Source organism: Tympanuchus pallidicinctus, unplaced genomic scaffold, assembly GCF_026119805.1.
Source record: "Tympanuchus pallidicinctus isolate F22 unplaced genomic scaffold, pur_lepc_1.0 scaffold2, whole genome shotgun sequence".
NCBI lineage: Eukaryota > Metazoa > Chordata > Aves > Galliformes > Phasianidae > Tympanuchus > Tympanuchus pallidicinctus.
In genome coordinates this window covers 49141085-49168585 of record NW_026294721.1, presented here as the reverse complement: position 1 = coordinate 49168585, position 27501 = coordinate 49141085, and the positions used below count along the sequence as shown (strand labels likewise).

The 27501-nt window shown below is 36.3% G+C and overlaps 1 protein-coding gene across 12 annotated transcripts in view; it reads right to left on the bottom strand.

The window, feature by feature from the left end:
* The window catches only part of TENM3 (teneurin transmembrane protein 3), a 696676-nt gene extending 669725 nt beyond the window's left edge, over positions 1-26951 (bottom strand). For 11 of the 12 annotated variants that reach the window (XM_052683286.1, XM_052683287.1, XM_052683288.1 and 8 more), the window contains exon 1: positions 18183-18266. The gene's annotated coding sequence lies outside the window, so the exon portion shown is untranslated. Of the gene's footprint in view, positions 1-18182; positions 18267-26919 lie in introns of those variants that run through there. The other variant, XM_052683284.1, reaches the window with a different exon arrangement.
* Positions 26952-27501: the final 550 nt, after the last annotated feature.

Sequence of the window (27501 nt, the reverse complement as noted above, 5' to 3'; positions counted from 1 at the left end):
TAAATACAAATTAATAAAAGCAGCATTTGTTTTCATATTTGGAAGATTTTGTGGGATTTGTTTTCTGTCTGTAAATCACTTCCACGTCTCACAAGGGAGCAGTAGGTGGAGATAAGAAATTGACACAGACATGGCTCACATACATTGTCTTAAATGTCACATTTTGGTCATACTTGTACCTAAGTGATTTTCAGTTTTTACTCATCTCTTGCAAAGTTTGGAAAGAGAAGCTGACAACGAAAGCACCTCCTCAACAAAAAAATATTGCACCCACTGCTCTTCACTTGAACAAAAAGAAAAAGATGCTGAGATCAAAAGAATAAAATAAAAGGTTAAAAGGAAATCAAACTTGAAAGAAGGAAAAAGAACAGTTAATTGGAGGGTCTGATTCAGATGTGTTCTCACAGTGCTCGTTCCTAATTTACTATCTGCTCCTCGTCTCTGCACAGCAGTCTAACAAGAATTCTGCCTCCCCGTTTCCCCTCTGGCTGTGCCCCCTAGCTCAGATCTGTGCTCCACTGCTACAGAACTTCACTCGGCTTTTTCCTCCTATATTGTGCTCTGGGACCTTCATATATTTACCATTACCCCTGTAATTCTAGGGCACCAGACTTGGATGTCAGCACCGACAGCCTAAGGATTACAATATTGTATAAGGCAGGTTTTTGACTTTAGCTCTGTGAAATCAATACTAACACCAGGGAGACAGACACAAAAGCATAAACAAAGGAGACAAATCTACACAAAGAAGCTGTGAAATGCATCAGGGCAGGAAGGGAGCTGAAAGGACAAATCTAGGTATGTTAGACTAAGAAAGTGCCAGGTGTCTAAACATACGGCAAGATACACATAGTAAGAGTTCAAGTTGCAAGTAACTTGTTACTGTATGGAATTTTTGCAATAGCAGAAGATAAAGTTTCATTTACAAGCAGAACACTAATGCAGAGATTTGTACCATGCAGACTGAATTAAAATCCTTATTATCACTTTGTTGAATTACTCAGAATCAGTGTAATTCATTTTCACTAATTTTGAGCTTTACAGATACCATATATCCACCCACCAAAAACTTTGCAGAGTGCATGCTTTCAAAGACAGCATTGCTGTATCTTTTAGATGCCTTCTTTCCTTAAATAAACAAATCTACAGAGGATGCATTCCAGCTTATCCCGTATCCTTCTGTTTCTGCAAGTTTCCAGTTGGCTGCTAAGCTCCTGAATTCCAGGGTATACAATTAAAGCAATGCATTCTAAGCAACACAATATACTGACAGAAAGAATAAAAGATTAGATTGCTCATGTTGATTTAACTTTGTCTTCAATTACTTCTCCCCTTTTTGTACTGCTATCGTGTCCAGAAAGGTGGAGAGATAATCTCTTTGACTGCCCTTGATGTCAAAGGTGCTTTATGACTTACAAAGAAGAATATGCTGGCTGCAAGTGACGTGAATAAGCAGTGGTTTGACCTTCCTGATATCAGGTGGACTACATGAAGACAGAGTAAGCTGCATGCAACACGGTCAAAATAGATGAGAGATGTTATAGAATCTGGGATCGTGCGTTATTTGTCATAATTCAGATTCCTCCCTGGGGGCCATTAGCAGCCGAACACTACCCTAGAATGTCACCTTTTCTAACTGTATAGACATCATAGCACTGCAAAGAAGTGCACGGCCAATTATGTTTTATGCACAATGGTTGTTAGAAGCGCAAATAGTGAATTAAATACGTGGCAAAACACATAAACACCAATTCAGATTCCTTCTCAGCCATTGTCTTACAGACAACTTTAAAATACCTTGCAAAAAGCATAATACCCACTTCAGTCATGTCCGCTGCTAATCATTAATTGCTTCAGAAAAAGACAATATTTCAACCGTCCTCTTTGGAGTTCGAGTATGAATGGTGAAGCAAAAGAGAGTGAAACTGAGTGAAACATGAAAAGCTTGATTTGTTAGGACCCCTGCTGTCTGAAAAGAGATCAAAGCTCAGGAGGAGGCTGTAAAACAGCCGAATGCACTGCACAGAAACATGGCCTGTGGCAGCTGCTCTGGGCACGCTCCCACAACACAGGTGTACCTCCAAGTCTGCTCTGCCAGCTGAATCATGGGAGCAGGTTACCTCCTCTCCTTCTTCATTATTTCGGCTACAGTCACTGAGGAGATGTGGGCTCCATCCATCACAATGCACAAATTCACAGCGCACAGATTCAGCACAGGCCTAATTAAAGCTTTTCCTTTCATTTGTGGAGATAATTAGACTTTCATCTCACCAGGAAGCTTCAGAAAGATCTATTTCTTTCTTCAATAAAAGCTACATCAAACAAAAGCAGATTTTAATCGCCTTTTCTTTGGGGCATGAGTCAATAATGAAAGATGTCATGGGTAACAAAAATTGTGTGCAGGGGGAAAAAGCAGGGAAAAAAGCCCAAGCTATGTTCTTTAATTAACATCATGTTTGCAAACACCATTAATTTCTCTCATTAAAATGATTTTTATCTACAACTGATTGTTGATAAAACAATCGATTTGAACATCTCATCTGCTTCACCACTACGCAGGAACCCATCTGCTGAGCTGTAAAGCAGGAATCATGCAGACTGTTAAGCAACATGTGAGAACAATAAAAAATGCATATGTGTGTGTCAGGGATTTGTGAGGCTCACTGCAGGGCAAGGGCCACCTTTTCTCAGAACATGTATAAAAAATGACTTGGTAGCAGGCCAAAGGACAAAATGTCAGAAAGATCAGAAGTGCATAAATAACAAATGAATTAATATGTGCAGGAAGAAAGGGTTCCATCTGTGCTGGGAAGAGCTGGTAAACAGGCTCAGAAAAATAAGGAAATCTCAGACATATTTAACAGCACATCATGAGCTTCTGTGATGTAATATTAGATGACAAACATGCAGAGCTTACTCCCTTTGCTTTTTTTTTTTTTTTTTTATTAGTATTAGTAGCAACAGAGCACGGGCTTCTTCTCCTACTACCTTCCTTCCCAGTGCAAGAGGAGAGTATTTTTGGCTCCAGGCCCTGCACATTATTTATTTACTTAGCCATTTGACACAGTGCTTCTGTACGGGCTGGCTGGCGCGCAGGCTCACAACCAGGCCATAGCTGACGGCTGTGGGAATTGAAGTCTGGCAGTGTAGTAGACGGAAAAAGCACTCTACCACCCCACAGCTTGAAGCAATCCCGAAGAACCGTTAGCCTTATATCATTAGGACGTTTAGTAGAGAGAGAGAGAGAGAGGGAGGCAGCTTGTTTAAGTACCTTTTAATGATGATACTTGCTCTGCAGCAGGCAGGCAACTGTTTTTAATACTGGAATCAACACTGGCAGCAAGGATGTGCCTTGTCAGTGTGCAGCCCTGTGTCAGTCTGCTTAATGCCTTCATGGACAGGGTAAAGTGCTGTGATTCATCAGAATCTGACCTGAACTTCCCCTAATGACAAAATACCATCAAATCAAAAGGCTAAAGAATTAAACTCACATTACTGAGCACTCTACCACTGTTATGATCTGCCTGGGAAACTGAGGAAATGGAAAAATTTAATGGAAAACTTAAAAAAATCTACAAACATATTTAAATCTCCCAGCATTGGGGCTTGACTCATGGTGTCTTTATGCTATTAGTTGTGGCATATGGCAGTTGCTTGGGAAAGGAAGGTTTGAAGGAGTTTGACAGACATTACATCTTGATGCATTGAGCTAGTAAGACTCCTGATGAGTGTGCAGATTGTAACGGAGCTGCATATATCTGTTCTTGTGACACTAAGAGATGCAAGTTTTTCCTCTTTGGGTGCCTCTTTCTCCAGTTCAATTAAAAATGAAAACTCAAGCTCTGTATATCCTACATTTGCAAGCAGAATATTTTATGCTAGTCAGCTCTCTCCTCCCAGCAACTGAGCATTGTTTTTATTTTAAGGGAGGACAAAACTACATGCACATTGCGCTGAGCTTATCCACTCTGCTGGGATCTAGCAGTCTAATCTGTGGAAGAGTTTACTGAAACTGAAGTTCATGCCAGAAGATTTAATAGAGAATTTGCCCACTTCTTCAGCTTGTTAAGAAAAAATGTTTGCACTTACTTATGCTTTAGGTAATTTTTACGTCATTTCATAATATCCTTAGCCCAGATTTGATTTTATATATGTATATATATATATATATATATATATATATATATTTACTAGTAACAGAATTACATGATGCACAATGTTCTTAGCTGCAAGGGAAGAGAAGTTTCTTTTTCCTTTTCCTTTCTTTTTCCCAAACCCCTTTTCCTTTTATTCTCTTCCTTTTGTTTTACTTTTTCTTTCTTTCTCTCTTTTTTTCTTTCATCTTCTTTTCTTTCATTGATTTAATGAATGCATTACAAGCAGTAGGAATAATGACTCACAGCCAGAACTCTGACTATAGCATTGTAGCCATCTTTCTGGCAAATGACATTTACAGACACAACTCTGCTTACAACTGAAGACTTAAGAGTGCTGCTGAGCTCTCTGATTAGAAAACACACACAATCCTGATCCACAAGTTTTTGTTGGCATCCTCCTTACCCAATCTACCCCAGAAAACAAGAATCAGATACTCCTGGTCTGGACAGTGCAACACCAAGACCCCATCTTGTAGTATGGGGCACCTTAGACACAACACAGGCAATCAACTGATAAACTGCTATTTTCCTCAATAGAAACTTTTTAATATAGCGTCTTGTATTTTATGATTGAAGAAGTAATGGAAATGCAGATAGAACTGTACAATGGCAAAATATACAGCTGAAACTAGAATAGTCTATTATCTTCATTCTTACTTTTTGCCAGCATCTCTTTACTGCTTAAAAGAAAGAGCTGCATTTGCTACTACAACAAGCTACAACAAGCTAATAGATGAAGTCTGTTGCAGACTTCAGATTCATGAAAGAGTTCCTCTGTTTCAGAAGACCCTCAAATCTATTCTATCAGGCAAATAATACCTAAATGAGATCTCAATTGGTATAAACCAACTTGTTGGAGCTATTCTACCTGTAAGAGCTCAGGATTGAAGTCTGCCTTTACTGCAGTAGACAGGACTAACCACAATTGAAGATCATTTTCTTTTCCATAAAGAAATGTGAAAAAAAATCTAGGCAGTAATCTTACATTTTTTTTACAGAGTATTAGTTTTCCTAAAGAAGCAAGCAACTGTGCCACTTAAGCAGATAACTTTGGCACAACACTTGGGTTGGAGAAGAGTCTGGATACTAACATGTTATCTGAGATTGTGGGAAGAGCATCAGTTTGCAGGTGTAAGGGGTAAAAAAGCTCAGTAAATGAAACGGAGATACAAGTATGGTCTCAACAGTTCTTATGATTTGTGGCTTCTTGTGGTAACACCTAAAGAAGAAAACTGATGGCAGAAGAGATCTACCTATACAAATGTGTTTAGTAGGTCCTGGACAACTGTGCAAGGTTACATTTGCATTTATCATGAATGCAGACGAGGCAGGCCATTTCTAATATCATGTAGGACTCTTCATATTTATCTTTGTTTAGATTTTTCTTAGAAAGCCTTGCATTGAGGAAGTCATATAAAAATTTAAAATCATGGATTTTTGCACTATGATGCACTTTCTTAAATTTCAGAAGAATTTTAACTACTAGGGAATGTTAGATTATAAAATATCTATATATTGCTTAAGCTTAGAGAATACAGTTAACTTTTAAATCTGAAAAAAAAAAAAAAAACCCAGCAAATCACCATTAACAGGTGAATCCAGAGATTTTGTGACTATTTAGATGATTATCTAAATTATCCATTGCTAATACCAATTAGCAAGGGAGAATCCCCCTAACGAGTAAGTAGGTTTAGTCATTACCTGTACATCAGATATTTCACTAGGAAGGCTGCTATTTAATGAAAGAGGACACAGAGATCGAGGTAGCTGAGATGCAGGAGGATGAGTAAGAGAAGGCATAAAAAAGACTGTGTTCAGTTTTAAGTGCAAACCTTTGGGTTGGCTGAACTCCTCCACTTTCTGCAGAAGATGAGAGTATTCTCATTAAGTATAGAACAATATTTAGTTTTTAAAGAGCTGTCACCCTGTCAGTGATGCAGGTACTGTGTGGGCACACAGCTGCTGCTAATGAACCAGGAGGCTAGAAGTGGATTGCATCCAAATGTTAAGAAGTTGGCATAAAATGGTAGAATGGGTGAAAAGCTCAATTCCCCCACCCCTTAACATCAAAACATTTTCCTGCATCTCTGTAGCAAGGGAGAATCTATTTTTATTTAACAAGCACAAGAAATACCACACTGACTAACTGAAGACTAGACTTTGAGATTCTTCTACCAAGACAGGAGCTTTTCCAAGCCAAGAGAAGTTAATCTGTTAGTCACAACGGATTATTCTGAAGGCACTATGAATAGAGCCAAAATTCATCAAGGAAACTCTCATAATAGATACTATATTTAATAACAAGATTAATAACAGCTTCTATTAGCTTTGCTTCCACTCAACTTCTTTGAGAGAACTGTTGATGTTCAGCTATCTTATGAATGGATAGCTTCAGAGGAAGGTCAGAGATGTTAATAAAAAGTGTTTTCAAAGAAATTCTACAATGGTACGTTGTAGAAACACAAACACCACCGCAAGCTCACAGTATTAATTTTGAAGGTCTAGATTGCTTAAAATGTCCAAATGTCAGGTTGTTTTTTGTTGTTGTTGTTGTTGTTGTTGTTGCTGCATCTCTCAAAGATCAGAAGTTTTTTGAGGAATGTTTTTTTTGGCCCGTTTCATGCTTCACAAATATTGCATTTGTAGTAAAAGTGGTTTAAGCACAATACTTTTTAATTCTCTGTGTTGACTACTTTATTACTGAATCTAGTAAAACCAGTCAGTATAGCACAGCTGAAAAATCATGCCTGATATTCCTTTTTACATTACAAGATAGGTAAAGGAGTGCTGCTGAGGCACAGAGAGTACATAGAGAGTATCTCCTTAAACTGGGTAATGGAACAGGAAACACAACTTCTGGAGAAAATAGTATTTATCCCTGTGGCTACAGGAGGATGTGGTCAGCACGGCTGATGCTACTTCCAGCACATACTGGCTTTTACAAGTCAACAAGAGTAACTGCCATCTTAAAAAGAGGTGACCATCAACCATGAATGACAGAGCCACAGAATGGTAGAGGATGGAAAGGACCTCCAGAGATCAAGTCCAGCCCTCCCCTGCTAAAGCAGGCACCCCTACTATAGGTTGCACAGGTAGGCATCCAAACGGGTCTTGAATACCTTCAGTGAAGGAGACTCCACAGCCATTCTGGGCATCCTGATCCAATGCTCTGTCACCCTCACTGAAAAGAAGTTCTCTCTCAGGACTGATGTTTTTAATTCTCAGTTGGACTTTGCATAATATGGGCAGTTGAAAAATCCACCGAAATATCTTGGTATTTGGAAGACAAAACATGCACCTGGTTTGGGACATATGCAAAAAAAAAAATCTATGCGGTAGATTACTAATTAATAAGGTTTGTGTATAATTCATCAACAAGGTATTATTAAATGATTTTTTTCTATATTGCTTTTCCTGAAATGGGAATGTGCCATTCTAGTTTTGAAACTAAGCTGCCTTTGCAGAAGAGTATACATGAGAGTTTTTAGACTTTTGTACAGTTCTCATGCCCAGTAGTATGATTTTGCACATGCACAAATCTGACCCCTATGTATGAGATCAATAACATTCTACTGTCTTAAATAAACAAACAAAAAAAAAAAACACCTAGGAAATAACCAGAGGTTAGATTACCTCCCTTTTAGACTTTCTCCCCTCAGAAGACAGATTAAAAAAAGCCTAAACAAAACCAAAAATCAAAGATGGTTTTAATTCTTTAATTAAGCTCAACTTTGAATGTGGGCCTAAAATACAAAAACTTCATACCTTTAAGATCTCTAACTGAATAGAGAAGAAATACTGCAAGTCTGTTTTAAACTAAAATGACTTTCCTGACTGAAAACTGGAAATGAAGATGATCTTTAGTATCCAAGTGTCAATGAAATGTAAGTGCCCACCAGATTGTTAGCCCACCCATAGATTATTAATGCACAATTAATCTACTAGGGCAACTGCAGAGCGTCATTTAGCTTCAGAGCCCATAAGTATAAAACAGCAACATACTGTGAAATTAATGGTAACACTTAAAGGTCCCATTGTTATTAATTCATTTGACATTCTCTGTAATCACACTGGTCTTTAATGAATTCATTTGGCATGTGAATATTGCATGTACTTTCGAACACATTCCAGAGCAAATCAGTGTTAATTGATGTCCCGAATTGAAATTTTCTCTTTTTTTTTTTTTTTTTTTTTTAAGCCTACCACATTTTTTGTTAAAGCTCCTTCCTCCAGAACAGATGATACATGACATTTATAAGCACAGGCTCTTATAAATAACCACTATTACTATGGATATCAATACAATGTACAAAAATGACCTAGGAATATATGGTTACCAAAGCTCTTCAGCAACTTATTTCTAAAGCAATAAGCCCTGAACACCATAGAACTATGGTAGCCTCCCATTGCCAGATAACAGGGAAAATGTCAGTATTGAATATTTATATCCAGAAAGTATTTTCAGTTTACTGCTCTCCACAAATTGCCTGTGAATATTTTTGGCTTACATAAAAAAGACTGCAGCGATTGGTTGCCATTTTACTCAGTTTTACAGCAGATATTGTCTGCATCTGTCCTCGCTCTTCTTGCACATTGTAATTACAGTTTTGTACATGGAAAGTATTTGCATTTGTGCAAGTACAAATTTTCTTCTTCACTTACATGTACACATTTCTTCCAAGAAATAAGAGGTACTACGAAATTCCCCTTTCTGTCACAATGCCAGCAATCTGTTTGTAGTGAAGAAAATATTTAATACATGGATGGTACAACAGTTTTGTCTCCAAAGCCTGTCTTAGATAATGTACACTAAATTGGAAAATCCCATGTGCCAATAAAATAGTATTATTTTTATAAATTATAAACTTCCTGACTTATTTCCTAAACTATCTAGTAACGATCTTCAGGTGTTGTCTTAAGGGAGTTCCAGTTGGATCAAACACTTTTGTAACTTCATATAAATTATAACCTCTCCCCAATATGTTCAGAGACCTTTCTTATCTGGGCTTTAGATTACAGGGTCTCACAGCACACTTATGAAGATTTTGGTAGTCGTTCTTGAAAACAGCACAGAAAAAAGAATACATATCTAGGATGCCCTAGGCATAACTACTCACAAAAGTAACATCAACAGCATCATGTAAACAGTATCCTTTGTTACAGTACAGGCAAACTATATCAAAGCACACAGAATATGTATTCACTCACTGCAAAATCCCTTAAATGTTTTGGTGCCATTGATTTTTTATTTTCTTATCATGCTTGCACTGATTTTCAAGAGAAATAAGAACAATGTTTTCTTGAATTTTAGTCCTATAGACTCTCAAGAATCTTCTAAGAAAAAAGAAAAGGTACCCCATATTAGTTAGTTTTGAGAACTGACATCTAAGAAGCCATTTCAGGCATCCCTGCCTGAGTTGTTCTCATAGCAATGCCACTATCTGCTGGTCAACATACTTGAAATGTTCTTCTCACACTTGCAAATGAAACTTCCCATAATAAGTTCCTAATTTCCCTTCTGTATTTTGGGTGAAAGCTACAGAGCATTACTTAAACACACACAGCACAGTACATAAGATGAAAAATATTTCTGTGGTACTGACTCACTCAAGGGATGCAGAATATTGTTAAAAAAAAATAAAAAAAATCATCCTGTAATTACTTTGCAGAAATAGCCTCTACTAGACTCTTGCAGCTGACATGCCAGACTTTTCAGAGATTTGATTGCTAAGGAAGGCTCAATGAATAAAACTATTTTAGGAATGGAGATAGACACATCAATCAGAACCATAAATCAAGAGTGTCTGGCCATGCAGTAGCGATTAAAGTTAATAAGTATTTGCCTTCCTTCACTTTCTTTAACACATTCAGAATGATGAGCATACTGTAAATGGAAATGCATGATTCCTGAATCCTCACTTGTCATTAATATCCAGGAGGTAAAGAACATGTCTTGAGGCCCAGCTGTATGTTATTCTACTTGGCATCACCTTATCTGTACAACAACCATGTTCTCCTCCATAGTTCAAAACTTTCTAATATTATCATCATTTCAGCAATGACTTCTGAGGAAATATGTTAATTCTTTAATGAACTAGCACTTTCCCATTGTTAAAGATCCCTCTCAAACCCCCAAAATAGCCTGCCTTGTTTCAAATCACCATCAAGCAGCAATACATACTATTAAAATTGTCAGAAATCTTCTATTCTCTGGAGTAGGCAACTCAGATTTGAAAGGGAAGTGCTAGTGGGCTTTTCTCTGACTTTTTGAAAACTACCTAAATTTGGACACATTACTAGTCTCTGAGACTTTCAATTTGCATATGTGCACTGGAAACTGGCTAAAGAATTTATCAGTTATTTATCTCAACAGGCAAAATTTGTTTTAGTCCAATACTATAAAAGCAGAACAGTACTTTCTGCATGTCTGGCTGTTTTTCTAACTTGTTATTCTTAGACCAGATATGAAAGATAATTGTCTTCTTGGTTCTTGAAGGAAGGGAAGCAGAAGCTAAAGAAACAGTCTGGTACATAGAAGAATTAGAAGAACTTGTCTCCAGCTAAATTCCATCGTCCCAAGTGACTGGATAAAAGACCAAAATCCCTAATCTTGCCAGTATCTTCACACTGCTTCTTGACTAGCTTATATATTGTAAGAATATAAAATATGTGTGGATTTGTTTGGTGCATTCTCACCACTATTATAAATTCCCATTTCTATTTATCAGGGTCCTTTCTTAGTTTTTTTTTTTTTTTTTTTTTTTTTTTTTCCCCCAGAACTGGGTTTGTAATCTCACTGCCTGGATAGATGGAACATTGTTCTAATAGTGTACAGATAGCTTGGACTCTCCTACAGTGAAAACAGATGATGAATGTCGATGCAGGTATAAATTTGGTGTGCTATAAGTTTGCTTAAAGTCCTTGCCTGAGAGGCAGAGCAATATAACTAGAATGAAGATGTGAGAAGGACTTGGAATGGAGCAGAAACGCGCTCCAGGCATAGGATATGCTACACAAGCACCTCTTCAACACACGGGATTCAAAGCACTCTGAAAATGACTAAAAGGTGTGCAATAAATACACTTGTGATTTACAGGACTTGTGACTCATTTTTAGCAAAAGATAGATAAGCAGTCGTTACTGAAAGAGTTTCTACAAAACCATCTATGCTTTCTTAGTTAATAATTGAAAGAACATACAAGAAAAGATGTCCTGACTGATATGAATCTTGAGTGATCAAATATGAACATACCCAAATGTGAAATCTGTACAAAACATAAAACTTAACAGACACTGAGAGTTATTCATATCAATAAATGAAGAAAGCACAATAACACTTAAGCAATGCAGCACAATGATACTCTTAGCCATTCTTCAAACTGAAATGGAATGATGGTCACAGATTAATTAGATTATAAAACAAATTTAGCAAGCTTACTGTTATCTGAATGTTTATCAGAAACCTCTGAGGTTTTAAGAACTGCAGACCTCTGGGACTGCACAAAGTATTCTACATGAAAAAGATACTGGCTTTGATATCTCTGGAGAAAGGTGGATGAAGAAATTGGTTTCTCCAATGGCAGAAATCTTTCTGGCTCAGCTGTTAGGAGAATCCTGCTATGCATAGACAACGTTTTTCAAGTATGATTATGCTGATGAAATTTTTGCTGCACCTTAGCCTGAACCAGAAAATAACCATTTTAGGTGTGCAAGCAGCATAGCATGCAGCAATTCAAATCATCAGATGCATTAAAAATACACCCTATTTTCACCATTAGGGGTCCAGTGCTGGGCTCTCATCTCCACTTAATTAATCATAGAAAAAAAAAATGTTTTGAAGTATGGAAAGATTGTCTATTTAGTCACAAAGCGCCTAAGAATTATTAGGTGCTAGCATTATGTTAACACCCTACTATATGAACAGTACAGAGTGCTGTACTTAATGCATATTGCCCTTTCATGCAGGTAGCTAATGTTCCTACACCAAAGCACTAAAAATCCAAACACAGGAAAAAAGCTAACACAGAAACTAAGAGGAAGCAAGAGGAAACATCCCCACTAAACAGATCAAAGACCAAGGCAGTGTGAGATAAAAGCTAAATGCTTGGAGTTACAGTGTGTCTGTTGAAATACTTTAGGTTTGAAAAGTTCCCAAACAAAGGCAGTCTCAACTACCTTAGACCAGTATAAATAGTAAAAAGGAACTCACAGATTTTCTATAATTAAGTACAGCATACAATGCTGTCAAGGTTTCCAACACAGAGCAAATGAAGAGTTCCAGATCTTTGCAGATCCATGTTGATTTGAACAGTGTGGTATCGTGGCAGTACAAACAACTAGTAGAAACACTCAGAACACAAATGGAGTGGGAACATTCCCAAAGTAATGATGAAATTAGTCTATTCATTCTTTAGAAAAGAATTTCCATGAGGACAGAATCTCCATGCAGATAAAAGGGACAGTTTTCACAAAATAGGTGTCCATGTCTATACATGGGATTTCTGTTACCCATGCTGAGTCATCCAGCATTCTTACTGTCCCAATTGCCTTATTGTCTTTTCTTGCATTCTCTATCCTGACAAGCAGCATTTTTTCCCCCTCCTTCTCCTTCCTCCTCCCTACAAGCCCCAGTGTACTCTGCATTCTCTCTACAAAATACAAGAAAAAGACAAGGGTTGTTTTCCCACAAAACCAGGAGAGCAGACAAACTCAACATGTAACTAAAAAATAGGTGCATTTCTCTGGTGTAGTCCTACTATGTTAACAAAGAGGGGAAAGCTAGTTAGCTAGAGTGCTTCCATACTTAACGAGCACACATGAACAACTTTCCTGGCTGACTGGCTGGCCAGGCAAATCATGTGTGTGTTCTGTTGCAAGCATCTACTCAGTCCCCGGAGGCTAGGACAAAAGCTGGTTTTGTCTGGACTGAAGCTGACCTCAAAGTCTCAGTAGCTTTTTTTTTTAATGGAAACGAATGTGCAGCGTGTGTATCAGATAACCTCAGGATTTGCAAATATTCTGTAATTTAGAGAAGTGCTAATTGTAACTCTCAGCTCTGCACCATACAGTTCCTTTCAACAGCAAAAGTGGTTATGTTTGGCCCTTTAATAAAGTGGTACTTTCAGAAAAGATCACATTATGACACATTAGACTTATTATTAAATCTTTAAAGTTGGTATAGTAGGATACTATTTTTTTCCTGCTTAATAACTCCAGCAGGAGAAATGCTGCCATTTTTAACTATTATATCATGCTGGTTTAAATGATTTACAAATATGAGGATTACAGTCTTGAACAGAGAATTAGCGGTGGGAAGGTGTATATTCTGACTCTTAGCTTAAAGCAGACTTCAAGATAAATACATTTCATATTACTGAGTATAACCTGTTATTCTTTTTATGGGTTTAATCCGTCTCATCCAACACAAATCAAGTGATTCAAAGTTGAGAAGCAATTAAACAGTGGCTTGACTGTTTGTCATAAAGACAATGGACAATAATAAATTAACAACTTGTTTTACAGCATGCTGATTAAAAGCATATATATATGTGAGTTGCTCTGAAAGTGATGCCTCCAATTTATTTCCATGGAAGCTACAACTGGTACAAAGAGCGCAAAACACTATTTGATAGAGAAAATTCTCAGCTACAAAACAGTATTTTTCTGTATGGGAATATAGAAAACATGAATATATATATATATATATATATATATATATATATGGAATTTATGAGAAATGCAAAAAGAAATGTTAAAAAGCAGTTATTAGCATACATTGCACTGAGTGCTAGTCTACAATATTTCTACCATTTCTTGTTATGTGAATTAAAATTTCAGATGTGCTGATTCTGCATTGGGCAGAAATGGCACAAATTCTAAAATGAAAGGTAAAGCAATCCTATTATTTGATCACAGTTATTTCTGGTGCACTGAAGCATAAAAGTAGAATGCTTTACACAATGAAAGATAATGTAATGTTGAGAAAACATTATGTTTAAAGATAAACTGTTATGCTCTCCTTGTCTTTCACTTGCCACATGCAAATATGAGCAGAAAATTCTTGTATTAGAAAAGAATTGCTTAAATATAAATAGGAACTACAACAAGCAATGAATTACATATCATTGTTCTCTTAACCTATCATATCACATTTCCTTTCATTCTCCTTTCACACTGATGTACACTTGTGTAGGAAAGACTGGCAGTAGCAGAAGAGCATGCTAGTTTTACTATAATATTTGTTATTGTAATGATATTTCATGACAACAAAATGATCCATTTATAAAGGAAAAAAATTCTTTCTACCAGTCATAGAGCATTGCTGTTAAGAACGCAGACAATACTGTGACACCAAGGGCACTTCAATTCACAGACAGTAGTAAGATTCTAAGTGAAAACAAAGAAAAATTACACAAGGTTTTGGGGAATTTCTGTATATTTCCAAAGGCTAAAATACGAAAGGCACTGCAGAATGGCTTTGCAAAAAGGTAGAACTAAAAAATATATATTTTTAGAAAAAAAAAAATTACAAATTCCATGAAGAGTTTCAAATAACAATTGGATTGAAATGTACTTGAATTCAGTCCAAATGGAAGCTGAAGTGCAAAGTGCTGGCATCCTGGTTTCCTTATGACCTAAAAGTTTTGAAAATCCACCTAAGTATATAGAAAGGTTATTTTTCCTTGTTTCTCCTACATTCTTCTGTTTTGACAGGATGTAGGATTTGTAAATAAGCTGGGGAATATGAAAAAAAAAAAATCTCCTGGTACACAAATAGTAGGAATGGAACAAAATATGCTGTCTCATTCGTTAGATTTCAGTACAGCTTTAGTGGCTGCTCATACCTAGCTTGCAACCTTACAGAAGGCTTAGGATGAGGACTTTTGATTTTATTTTGTTATATTTAAGTTAAGTATATAGAAGAGCTGCATATATTGAGTAGCACGAAGGCTAGAATTAGAAGTATTCATCTGTAGTCAGTCCAAATCTGCAGGAACAAAAGTGACAGGTGAAGGTCTAGAGCAACTGACACTAGTGAACTCTGGAGTCAGGTACTCATCCAGGATGAACATTTATCTATTTAGATTTCTCCTGAACTGGAAGAGAACAAAACTGAATTGTTTTTGCAAAATATGAGTATATGCCTTGAGAAACAGACCACATCAAACTTAAGTGTCTTCCTTTTCCTAGTTTTGTGACTGCACATTACGTGACTGAAAGTATCCAAAAAGATGGAGGATTATTTTGTTTTAGAAAGAATTACTTTGCTAGTTTCCAAGCATTTTTTTTTCCTATTATAAAGTATTTCTGCAGTAAAGATTGATTCTGTATTCATTTTTTATTTGTATGAAAAAAGCAACAACACAACACAATGGACAGCTTAAGCCACAAAGCCTAAGAACAAGGAGGTCAACACAACTCTGAAGTGCTCCCTTCCTTTCAACCTGTATTGTTCTGTGATTAACCTTTCAAAACCGCAGGGCATCCTGTCATGATATGAATCATAGAAAGCCATGGAGAGTCATGCCAGAAATCTGGTTTTCTCTAAAGTGAGAAATCACAAGCATTTCTTATGCTAGTCCCACTTTTTTTTTTTTTTTTTTTCATATATAAAAATGTATATATATATATATATATATATATATATATATATACAGACAGATATAATTTGAGAGGTATACATTTAATGTTGACTATGTGTCTTTACTTATGCATTTCATAATAACATACTGATTCGAGTTTTCTAAAAAGGATTTACCATATACCCTGAAAATAAAGGCTGCATTTTCCATTCCAGTCAAGTGGGAGACAGAATAAACAAAAAATGCCTTTAGGCACTCCCTGTGATCTCATGAGGGCTTTGTGCCCTCACAAAGGGGGGTGGCTGGTAGGCAAGATGGAAATTGGGCCCTAGAATGAAGTTTGTCCCATCAGAAAATGCCCAACATCCAAGAGAAGGCTTTGTGCCCTGGAAGTATAATGCTTTGGGCCCAAAAATAAGACTCCAGATTTGAAAATTTATGCTGCAGGTGATAAAACATTGTTTTTGGATCTCAAGGATAGGCTCCAGACCCTGAAAATAAGGGTTTGGTGCTAAATAACAAGGCTGTGGTCTGTAAAATGGAGACTCTGGATTCTATTAGTAAGCGTTCTAGCAACTAAAAGAAAGATTAGATATTGAAGAGATTGTGCCCTAAAAAGGAAAGCTTGTTCCTTAAAAGGAGGCTCTGGACCTTACGGTGAGGATTAGTATCCTGAGAACAACCCTCTGAACTCCAAATTGAGACACTGGGCTCTGAAAAATGGGTTTGGAACCTGAAATTGAGAGACTAGCCATAAGCCTTATTCATGTCACTGCTTTTTAGCACTGTGTACATTTGTGAACAACTATTCTTAAGGACGAAGCACAGGAAGAGTAAAATTTCATTATTTCTGATGAGAGCCTTGAGAACTCACTAAGAATTGCAAACAATTCTATCAAGCCAGACTGATGCATTAGTTTCACAAAAACGAGGTCAAATATCTCATTAGTTTTGTTTTTGTTGCTCTTTTTCATGTCTTAATTAATAAAAGTTTTGTTACATATATACATTATGATGTATTTTATGTGTGTCCATAGACAGTTGCTCTTCTCTCAGTGAGGCCCAGGCAAGCCAAAAATTTGGACATCCTATATGCTATAATGCTAAGAAAAAAAAGTATCTAATAGAGAACTGTTACTGGGAACAAGGTGAGACAATAAATTTACAGATGGAATTGGTGACTTATCTAGTATTGATCTCCATGAAATTAACTCTTGAAGTTTCACTACACTATTTAGTCTTTTTCAATGTTTCTTTATCACTTTCTTACTATTTTATTTTGCAGTTTTATGTATGAATCATGGAATGGCCTGGGTTGAAAAGACCATAAAGGTCATCTTCTTTCAAACTCCCTGCTGTGTGCAGGGCTGCCAACCACTAGAGCAGGCTGCCCAGAGGCACATCCAACCTGGCCTTGAATGTCTCGAAGGATGGAGGCCAGGCCATGAAAAGCCAGGCCATTCATATGCAATCACAGACATAGTATCTCCCGGTGCTCTATTCTAAGGCTTTGCTTTTTTCCCCCCTCACGTATCACAGTATTCTGCTACAGGTAGGTTAAAAATCTTCAGATGTTCTATTCCTTTTCCTTTCTTTGAAAAAACAAATGACCTTTTACTCAAAATAGCTAGATTTTAAACTGTTCTGCTTGTTATAGTTGTGTCTTTCACCTGCCCTAGAGGTTGCACATTGCCTTCTAACCTTAAGAACTGCAATTGGGACATGATGTATGTCAATCCATTGTAATGCTAATCCAGAGAAAAGCCAGCTATCATCTGTTCTGACTACAGGAAGTATTTGGTGTGACACTGGGCAATCTTTCTCATAAAATGCTATAAATGATAAGAAGCAGAATATCTTAGCCTTTTAGGACCGTGACTGGGATCATCGTCAAGATCCATTCTTTCCCCAGTGTCTACAGGAAAGTAGACTATTCAAGTATTTTTATGAATTCTGAAAGCTATTTGCTCATTAAGAATAAAGTAGGAGTAGGCATTATTTATTTTTAGGTTACGTTGAGGTAGGTTAACACTTATTCTCCTGTGCCTATGTTTTACTTATGCGTTCTTTCACCAGAAGATGAAAAAGCAATGAAGCAATAACAACCTCTTTTTCCTTCTTAGTAAACAAAATACCCAAACAATGTATCAGCTGCTTCCTCAGCTCCATGGCTTCTATATAAAAATCTCACATGTGAATACTAACACTTTCAGAATTAGGAACACTGAAAGACACCAAAATCCATTTCTAGTAAAACAGGTCAAAAATTCCCAAGTACCGAGCAGCACTTTACAGTTAGGATGCCAAAAAGAAAACTGGTACATAAAAAAAATCCTTGAAATTCAGTAAAATAATTTAAAAAATATAACGAAACATGAGAAGCTTAGATAAATTTTACATGCAAGTATGTTTTTCAGAAATACATTGAAATTGAATTTCCTACCAGCTCTTTCTTGGCACAATGGCTCCACAGAGATGCTGTCCAAACGGAATGGTTAAAAGATCCAATCATGGAGAAACGTAGTTCCTGGAAAAGAACAAAAATAGGAATTGCACGTCTCCTTGATTGCCACTCTCTCTGACTCTCACGTTAACATTCTATGAAATATGTTTTAGATTGCTTCAAACTGTCTATGAAACTGGAAGGCATTGTCTGTGTCTCAGTTTCATACCTATACACTACTTCATGGCTGTACCATGAGTCAATGCTATTATTTATCTTATTTCACTTTAAATGTTCTTCAGACCATTACTTTAAAAAGAATATTTATTTATTTATTTACTTTGACCTTGTTATCAAGTGTTTGAAAAAATGTATTTTCCTCAGAGATATGTCTCTCAGATAACATTCCCACTTTTGCTGTTGTTTTGTTTTGTCCTAGAAAACGCACAATTTTGAAAACTTTCACAGTTCTTTTCACCTACCCATAGAAATAGCTCCCACAGTACAATGACTGATTGTGCCACGACCTACCGATGTTCCACCACGTGCCCAGAGAACAGGAAAGTCTAGCTCCTTATTTCCTGCTACCTTCACCTCACCAGAACTGTACTAGCTCTTCTTACCCACAGCCCCCCCTGCTCCCTTAACTCATGATTCTAGGGAAGAACATGCAGCACCAGCAGTCATATCCATTCTCTTCTCATAAGATTTGAGAAGTGAAAGAAAATCAGGATTACTGAAGAACTGAAGTGAAAGAACAAGTGAGATTACTGGATCTCTCACACCTGCAAATTTGTTAGTCTGCTAACAAGGTCATTAAGAGCCTCTTCCCAGAGGACAAATGAGTGCCAAAGTCAATCTTAATTCAGTCTTTTTGTATATGCAATATGGCACAGTAGACCTCACCTGATCTTTCTTCTCTCTGTTCTCCAGAAAATCAACTGTATGGTGCAAATAGGAGATTTGTTGATTCTAGATGATCCTTTAGGGACATAAAACTGATGGCTCACTAAAAATGTGTATTGGCAGTACCTATGATGGTGATACTTGATGGGTACCAGGGACAAGAAACACACATCAGACCAGCAAGACAAAAAGCTATTAAACCTCCACTGTTTCATGGCGGTTTACTGCATGGCAGGAATGGGGTAAACTTAGCACGAGGGCTCTGAGATCAGTGCTTACTGCCCAACTTCTACCATGGAGCTGCTATATTTCATAAGTTGTTCCAATGGCTATATTGCAAAGCAAAAAGGTAACAGCAGATGTAGAGAATACCACAGTCACTTCCAGCTTGTGAAAGTGGTGCTCATGACATACTGAACAATGCTACTCAAGTGGGAAAAAAGGGGAAGAAGGCAACACTCACTGTTCCTGGTAACTCATTCTTTCTAAGCCTGCAAATTTATGGTTTTAGACTGAGAGATGTTATGTGCTGGAGAAATACAGCAATTTCTTACTATGTTTGAATATTTTGTGAATGAAAATGTTTTTCTGTGCATAAAAATGGATGTTTACACACATTTTCTGCCATGTCTGCACAGCTATGAAGACAAATACTGCTTTTTATACTTAGACATTTCAGCTTCATCGTGACACATTCAGTATATTGTCATATATATTATGACAATATATATTATATATTATTATTATTGTTTATTATTATTATTATTGAAATAATATAATATATTATTTCAAGTTTAATGTTCTTAAAAAAACTTTCCATGAAAAAGTTCTAACTTTTTTAAAAAACTCTTAAATTTTACCAAGGCAGGCAGTTACTTCCAGGACAGTCAGCATGGTTCTACCTGAATTCAGGCAGGGTGGGCAATTGCTTACATTACTGCCTATTTCTGTTATCTTTTTCAAAGACAGAAATTAATTCATCTGTAAGGCTATGTGCTCTTTTAAAAAAATAGTTCTGATCTTTATATAGTAATGTAATTCAAATTAGTACCTAATTCTCTAAAGTCCACAATTTAGGACAGCGCAGAATCTACTGCAGCAACTAATTAAACACTTACTGTAAGGTTAAGTTTTTCATTAAATCAATAGGCCCCTAGTGTCAGTTACAAAGCCCTAATTACTATGCTGTAAATTTAGATTGAATTTGAATTAAGGACTGATTTCAATCTAACCACAGCATGTAAATATTGTAAATTACCAGAATTACAGTTCAATAAAATTGAATGGATTTCACTTTAGATAAACAAAATGCAAATGAGCGAAAAAAACCCCCACAAACTGCAGAAATTTTCCAAACATCTGCATGAGAGTCTTGTATGTGCAGTATATAGTATAATGCTTCAGGAAAACAAGTGTCAGAACTTCGGAATGCTGCCATGATTTACTCTAAAATGTTTTAAATATTTCATTATCTGTTCTGAAAATGAATAAATTTTATCTCTCCCAAGTGATCAAGTAAAATGATGGCTAATGTGCCCACTTACTGTGTTGCTTTAGTTTGATGACTGCATTGTTGTGCTAAAGCACAGTATGAAATCAGGTTATCAGGTTATAACTGGCAGGGATAAAAAAAAAAAAAAAAAAAAAAAAAAAAAGCAGAGCTAGGAAACACAAAACAACTCGTTTTCAAGGCATGAATTGTCTGCTTTGAAGATGCAAAAAAAATGTAAAAATTACAGACAATAGCACTCTAATCAAACAAGTGCAAAACTGAAAATAATTGGAAGTTTATGGACTTTTATTCAGCTTCAAAAAAGCAGAGTATCCACAGGGTATTAATAAAATTGGGCAATATTCTAGGTTACATAGGAATGGGAAAAGACAGAAAATGCCTGTGTTGATATTCACACATACAATTATTATAAGCTTTTTACTCACCTGCTCATATTATTTCAATGTACTGCACCAAAAATAAAGTTTGTATCCCTAACATATTCTTTAAAGGTTAATCAAAACAACTTACATATATTTTTTTTTTACATTTTGATCCTCATAATTTAGCTACCCAAGAAAGGAAAACAGACAGCAGATTAATAGAAGTTGAGTTAAAAAAAAAACAAATACTATACACTTTGTATTGTCATGAAGGCTCAGACATGAGACAGATTACAGTATTGTTTTTTGGTTTTTTTTTTGTGCTTTATAGCTGAGGAACGTAAAATCGACACTAGAAAAGAATGAAAGGGTAAATAACGCCCATTATTCTCATATTTATGAGAAATAAAGTTATGATTTGTTATTACAGTTACAGATTTGCTTCCTTTTTCAGAGCACATTTTATGAGGACTTCTGTGTATGGCTCACAAAGTTAAAGACTGCTAGTGCAGTTTGCAAGCACATGCTGCGTGTCTGATAATGTATAAGCTGACAGCACCATACTAAAACTTGTATCTCCTGTAAATGTTAAAATTATATCTCCAACTCCACAGAAGTGTTTTAATGACTTCATGTCACCAAGAGAGATAGTAATACTTCAGCTCAGCTTTAACAGCTAAGTACGGTAGCCAAAGGTAGTAAGTAATTCACTACATTTGCCCTACGTAGACATTTCATATTAGGAAAATCAAACCATTCTCAGAGTGTGCTCATCTTAACAAGCCTTGTGGAATGTTAAATTACTAAAGAAAATGATGTTTCACTGAAGTGTGGAGATTTGCACAAGTAGGATCCATGGGCCAAGCTGAAAAAAGCCACAGAGTAGATAAGGAAAAAAGATGCAGCACCTCTCCAAATTAGAAAATGTGGTATGTTTATACCACTTCTGGCCTGTACAGTCTGTTACTAAATGTAGGAAATGGGTAGAGCAGATATGGAATAACTTTGTAATTGTCCTTCAAGCATCACAAGAACAGTCCTTTTGTTAAGGGTCTTCTACCTTCATGTTGTACACTTGATAAGGGAGGGAGAAGATACTCCCTGTTGAGATTCTAGTTCTCTGGATTCCTGGCTGTAAAGTATGCCATGCTTAATCCTTACATCTGGGAGAACTATCTATCTTCACAGAACTTTGCTTGACGAGTACTAATGACTGATGAAATAAATGGCTACCTGTTCAGATTCCCAGAAGTGATAGACTGAAAAGCCTGGATTTTACTCATTTCCAGTTATGGAGTTTAAATGCAGGTAGGAAATTATGAAAATTCTAAGGCACAGTTATCTGTTGAGAAAAGTTAATTCATGTAATTTGTTTTCCATTAAAAAAAAAAAATAAAATTATACCCATGATAGCAAAATAACTGCTTAATAGAATGTATGATGTTTGCCTTGCCTTCATATTATGGTATGAGTACCCATGATATACAAGTGTCAAATAGTAGAATTAGTATTGTGTATACAGTGCAAATACCTTGAAGAGAAACAGTTCATACTGTATAGAAGGGAAGCACATAATTAAAAAAGGGGAACTGGTAACTGAAAGCATTTTATCACGAGATGGTGGAGAACAGCAGTTAAAGTCTTTTCTTCCACAAGCTGAAAAACCTGATTTCCTGTTTCCAATTGTACATCATACTAACTCTGTGAGTCTCTTTTGCAGAGGGGGTTGTGGGCGAGGGGGAGGGAAGAGAGGGGGTAAAGCACTGGACACTGGACACTTCTCCAGCCTTACAAGAAATGAATAAAGATGAATGATCACCCTATTTAACCTGTTAGTTCTGCTTCTGCTAATGCCAGTACATAGTAAGCCTAGTAAACCTTTTTTGCTGCAAGGGTAATAAAACAAATCTGTTATATGAGAAGGTATGATTAAGGGTAATTCATCTAGATGTGGAAAAAATGGATAGGTGACAAGTTAGACTAAGGTTTGTTTCATTTATCATGCACATGATTTTAGTTAGCAGAGATTTTTTTATTTTTATTTTTTTTTTTAAGAGCAGGAGTCCAGATTTTTTTTTTAGTATTCAAGAATAAAATACTGAAATACCTATTGCTAACAGCTAGCCCATTGTTTTACTATTACAAAGTGAATTGATTACATTTGATGAAAACAAACAAAAAACCCCAAAACTAGCTCAAAATTGGAATCTTCCATGAAGAGAAAGCATACAAAAAAAACCCCAACAATCATTACTGAAAATACTGAAAGACTTGTACTGGCTTTGGAAAGCTATTTGATAATAGCACCACCTTAAAAAAAAGCAAACAAGCACCCAGCAGTCTGAGACAAGGTAGCAAAAGAAATACTATTTTCTTCAATGCATTTTACAGTGACTATAAATTTGAATTATAATGTACTTTAGGATAGCCATTAATTGAGAACATAGGCAACTGATGCTCTTTTCTGTCAGCTTTGGGTTATCTATGCATTTTAAGATTTAACTTCACTACATGCAAAATCTAGAAAAGAGAAGTGTGCATAAAAATATACAGGGCATTACTTATTTATATGTAAAACTTTTACTCTATTTTGTTATTTTAGATTAAATCTCGCTTCAATTCTATTCTCTCAGGGAAGCACTAACAGTTTGAGCTCAGCATGAAAGCCATCAAACACTTGAGCTGAAATTTAGATTGGGCAATTTTGCCTGGTGAAGTAGAAAAGGACATGTGGAATGGCAAAGAACAGAATGCCTTATTGGAAGGCAGATGTTTTAATAACTTGTTGTCTAGTGGGAGCCTCAAATACCTGAATTTAAACACTGCAATACAGTAAAGGGCGTTGGTGCTGGGGAGGGTGTATTCCTCTACCATAAGGATCTATGTAGAAGTGCACATGTAATACATGAAGATTTTAACACAATTTAATGCACAATTGAAATCAGAATAATTGAAAAGCGTTAAAAGAAATGAACACTGAATACAAATTTTGGGTCAGGTTTGCATTGCAAAATACAGCAAGTCAGAGCCCAGACAGTTTTCTATCCAGAGTTCTGATTTGGGCTTGTATCTTTATGCGAGTTGGACATTTAGGTACTTGAGATTTCTCACCTACTACGATTTATTTGTTTCAACATATCAGTCGCATGTTAATTCACTCTGCATTTTAAAGTATACTTATCCTCAGGATATTGCTGGAAGTATACAATGAATTTACTTACAAAAATGTCTGAAGGGAACCTAGAAACCTCCTAGATTAATGTCTCCACAGAATAACAACATCATCATCTCAGAGTGTCTGGAAATAGAGAGTTAACTGTAATTTGCTCTAGCTGCATAATTTACAATCTGGTAGAATTAAGATGACAAGGAAAAGAAATTTTTATGAACAAGCCTTCCCATATGTTCATGAACAACTGGGTGCTATCAAAGAACAATGAAGGCCTTGTCACTTGACTTCTAAAGCTATGATACCACCACTTATGTATTGCTTGGGGACACAAAACTCCTAATTGATGTCACCTTTCACATTTGCCATCTCAGATTCAACACAGATTTCTACCAATGTGAGATGTTTTATTACAGATATAAACACACAAAAAGAAGCAAGCAATTTAAAAGTATACCTTACAGTAAAGGTATCTTTTACAGCTCATCACATACATATATGCATTAAATAGACAAGTGGAAATACTCCAACAAAAAAGGAAACAAGTGAAATTGTGAGTAATATTTGATGAAAATGAGTGATCTATAGATTATGCTAGAATGATTTTAAAGATCATTGACTGAACTATAGATTCAGTTTTGTAATAGTATTGTCTTAACAATTAGTGGATGGAGGCAACAAAAATCTGCATAAATTACAATCAAGTTCTGCTAATCTTTGTCTCCACACACTTTCAGTGACATTTGAAATTTTCGTTTAGGGAGTGAATTCTCAGTGTTAGTGGGGCCTTTGGGTTGAAGAAGAAATGAAAACTGACTATGTACACTTCGTAGGATATAGTGACACAGTTTCACTTCTGGATGCCCTTAAGCTAGATACTTCTGAAGGCTAACAAAAAATTAGGAAGATTTTTTTTTTTTTTCCAACTCCTATTTAGGTCTCTTGTTCAGAGCAGACAGAGGCAGTACATCAAGCAAGGCAGACTTCAAATCTTGCCATTCATGTTCTTAAAATCCTGTAGTAAAAGACACAGTGTAAGAGCTTACACAGAAATCAAACTAGAAGGGCAAAAACGTGACACCAGGATGGAGCAAAGCAAAGTGAGGAAACCCACACGAGCTGAGAACTAGTGCTAGAGGGAACTCAAGATAGGGGTTATTCAGGTTTTACATAATCTGAGTCAATCCTAGATGATTAATCTTGCTCTAGAAGCAAGGAATCAGCATAAATCATGTATTAAAACCAGGCTCTTCTCATGCCTTTGTTCAAGAGGACAGAATAAACATGATACTCAAAGGTGCTTGAAAAAATTCCTGTAAAATCTTTCTGTAAACAGACCATTTTGTGTTCCATTGTCAACAATAGAGAAAGCAGCCCAAAATCCTTGCTTGCTGCTGAGCAGCAAATGAACTGCCACTGAAAAAGAAAAAAAAACAAAAAACAAAAAACAAAAAACAACTGTTTCTGAAAGCTTCATTCCTTTTTAAACCATCTTTTGTTGATTGAGAGTCTTGATGACAAGATTCCTTTAAATCCTTGTTTTAAGAAAAGCATCTAGCACTGCTAATCAATTCATAACAATCTGAAGGAAGGAAATCTCTATTAAGAATTTTGCAGTAAGCATAATTAAAAGCAGCTTAGTTAAGCCAGCTCTGAAATAGTTAGGACTGTATTTGGGACCTGCTTGAATAACATCTGCCCCACTTATCCTCCATTTCAATTGAATATTCGCAGTGCAAGTGTTGCCTATATCATCAATGTCAAAAACTAAAAAGTCTTATCTTCAACTTTCATTCCAGTGCTTCAAAAGAGCTTTGAATTTGCATCTTACTCTAGGGAAGATGTAGTTTAAAAACATTTTTGCCCAGCTCGCTCCATTAATTTCTGAGGAAAATGCACCTACTGCTGTGAATATGACAGTTCTCAACCTTGGTGTTTTTACAGGATGTCCCTCCCCAGGGAACGACCAACACCATTCTGACTTACCCTGCTGGAACTGCACCTCCTGCTGGGTAATCAGCTACTGCAGCGCTAAGGGAGAGACCTCAGTATGATTAACTGAATGCCCCTTCTGAATGCTAAGGAAGAAGAGAGCAGCAAGTTTTCTAAGGGGAAAAAGTGCTTTCAGTAATCACCTTTTTTTTTTTCCCCTTCAAGTTGAGCAGCTAATTTACAGTTGCACAGAGTTGCTCAATTATCAGCAGCATTTAGTATTTTGTATAAGCTTTAACTTAAAATAATATTCATCATACCTATCAAATTTATTTTCCTCTCAATGACTTCTGAGAGTTCAGAAAAAAATTCATTTTGTAATGATTATCTGACTCAGGTAAAGCTGATTTGCTATTACTCTAGGCCAAAGCCACTGACAAGGGCACAAAAAGGATTATTTTCCAGCAGTTTTCAGCCCAGCTAAATCAGAAGATAATGCCATCTATGATGCAGAGTGATCCTGACCTAAAGCTCTCCTCATTGTTAATGTTTCTCACATCTCAAATATGCTTCAGTGGTGAAAAATATGCTACAGCCATCTTCCAAGCATCAAGAAAAAAAATGTTTTCATAACTCAGACTTCATACATTTAGTCAATTGATAGTATCCCAGTTGAGCAACTGAGCCTTCTCCCACCCCAAACTGCACAACTACATGGAGAAAAGATAGCGCATATATTTCTGCATTCCCACTAGAACAAAATAGTTAACCTCTGTACAATTAACACACGCACACAGGCTTATAGTTAGAAAGACTACTGTAGTGGAAAAAGAGTAACAAAAATGAAATGCTCACCCACGTCCTAGGCTTACAGTCAAAAACTCCAAAAGGAGGGATCTCCAGGAAAAGATCCTGCCCTAATAGGGGTCAGCCCTTAAATGGGGTCTAGGAGAGGTGCAGCCAGGCTCCACCTCTTCTGAATTGCCTTCACCTGTGCTCCCATGGCTGATTCAGTCCTTGTCTCAGGTGATCAATCTGCGGTTCAGATTGTGACTCAACACTTCCCATACAACCTCAAAGCCCAGAAATGAAACATGTCAAAGAAGATTAGTTACCCTGCCAAACAGCAAAAGAAGCAAAAGTTCATTGGCATTTATAACTGTTCATATAAAAAGTAGATTCTTTTCATTAGCAGCAGAAAAGCACGTGGACTTTCAATTTCAAATTTAATCTGCAATTAAATTTATTGTTGGAATTTATATAGCATGACATTTTAAGTGAATCATTTTTGGTTTAAGAGATTTTCAGTCATTAGTTAAAAGAAAAACTCATTTTCATTTTAGAAGTGTTAATCAATCATTTAGATACCTTTTGCATTCTATCCATTTTATACTTAAATACATAATTTAGTCATAGAATATCAGTGCTGTATAGCAG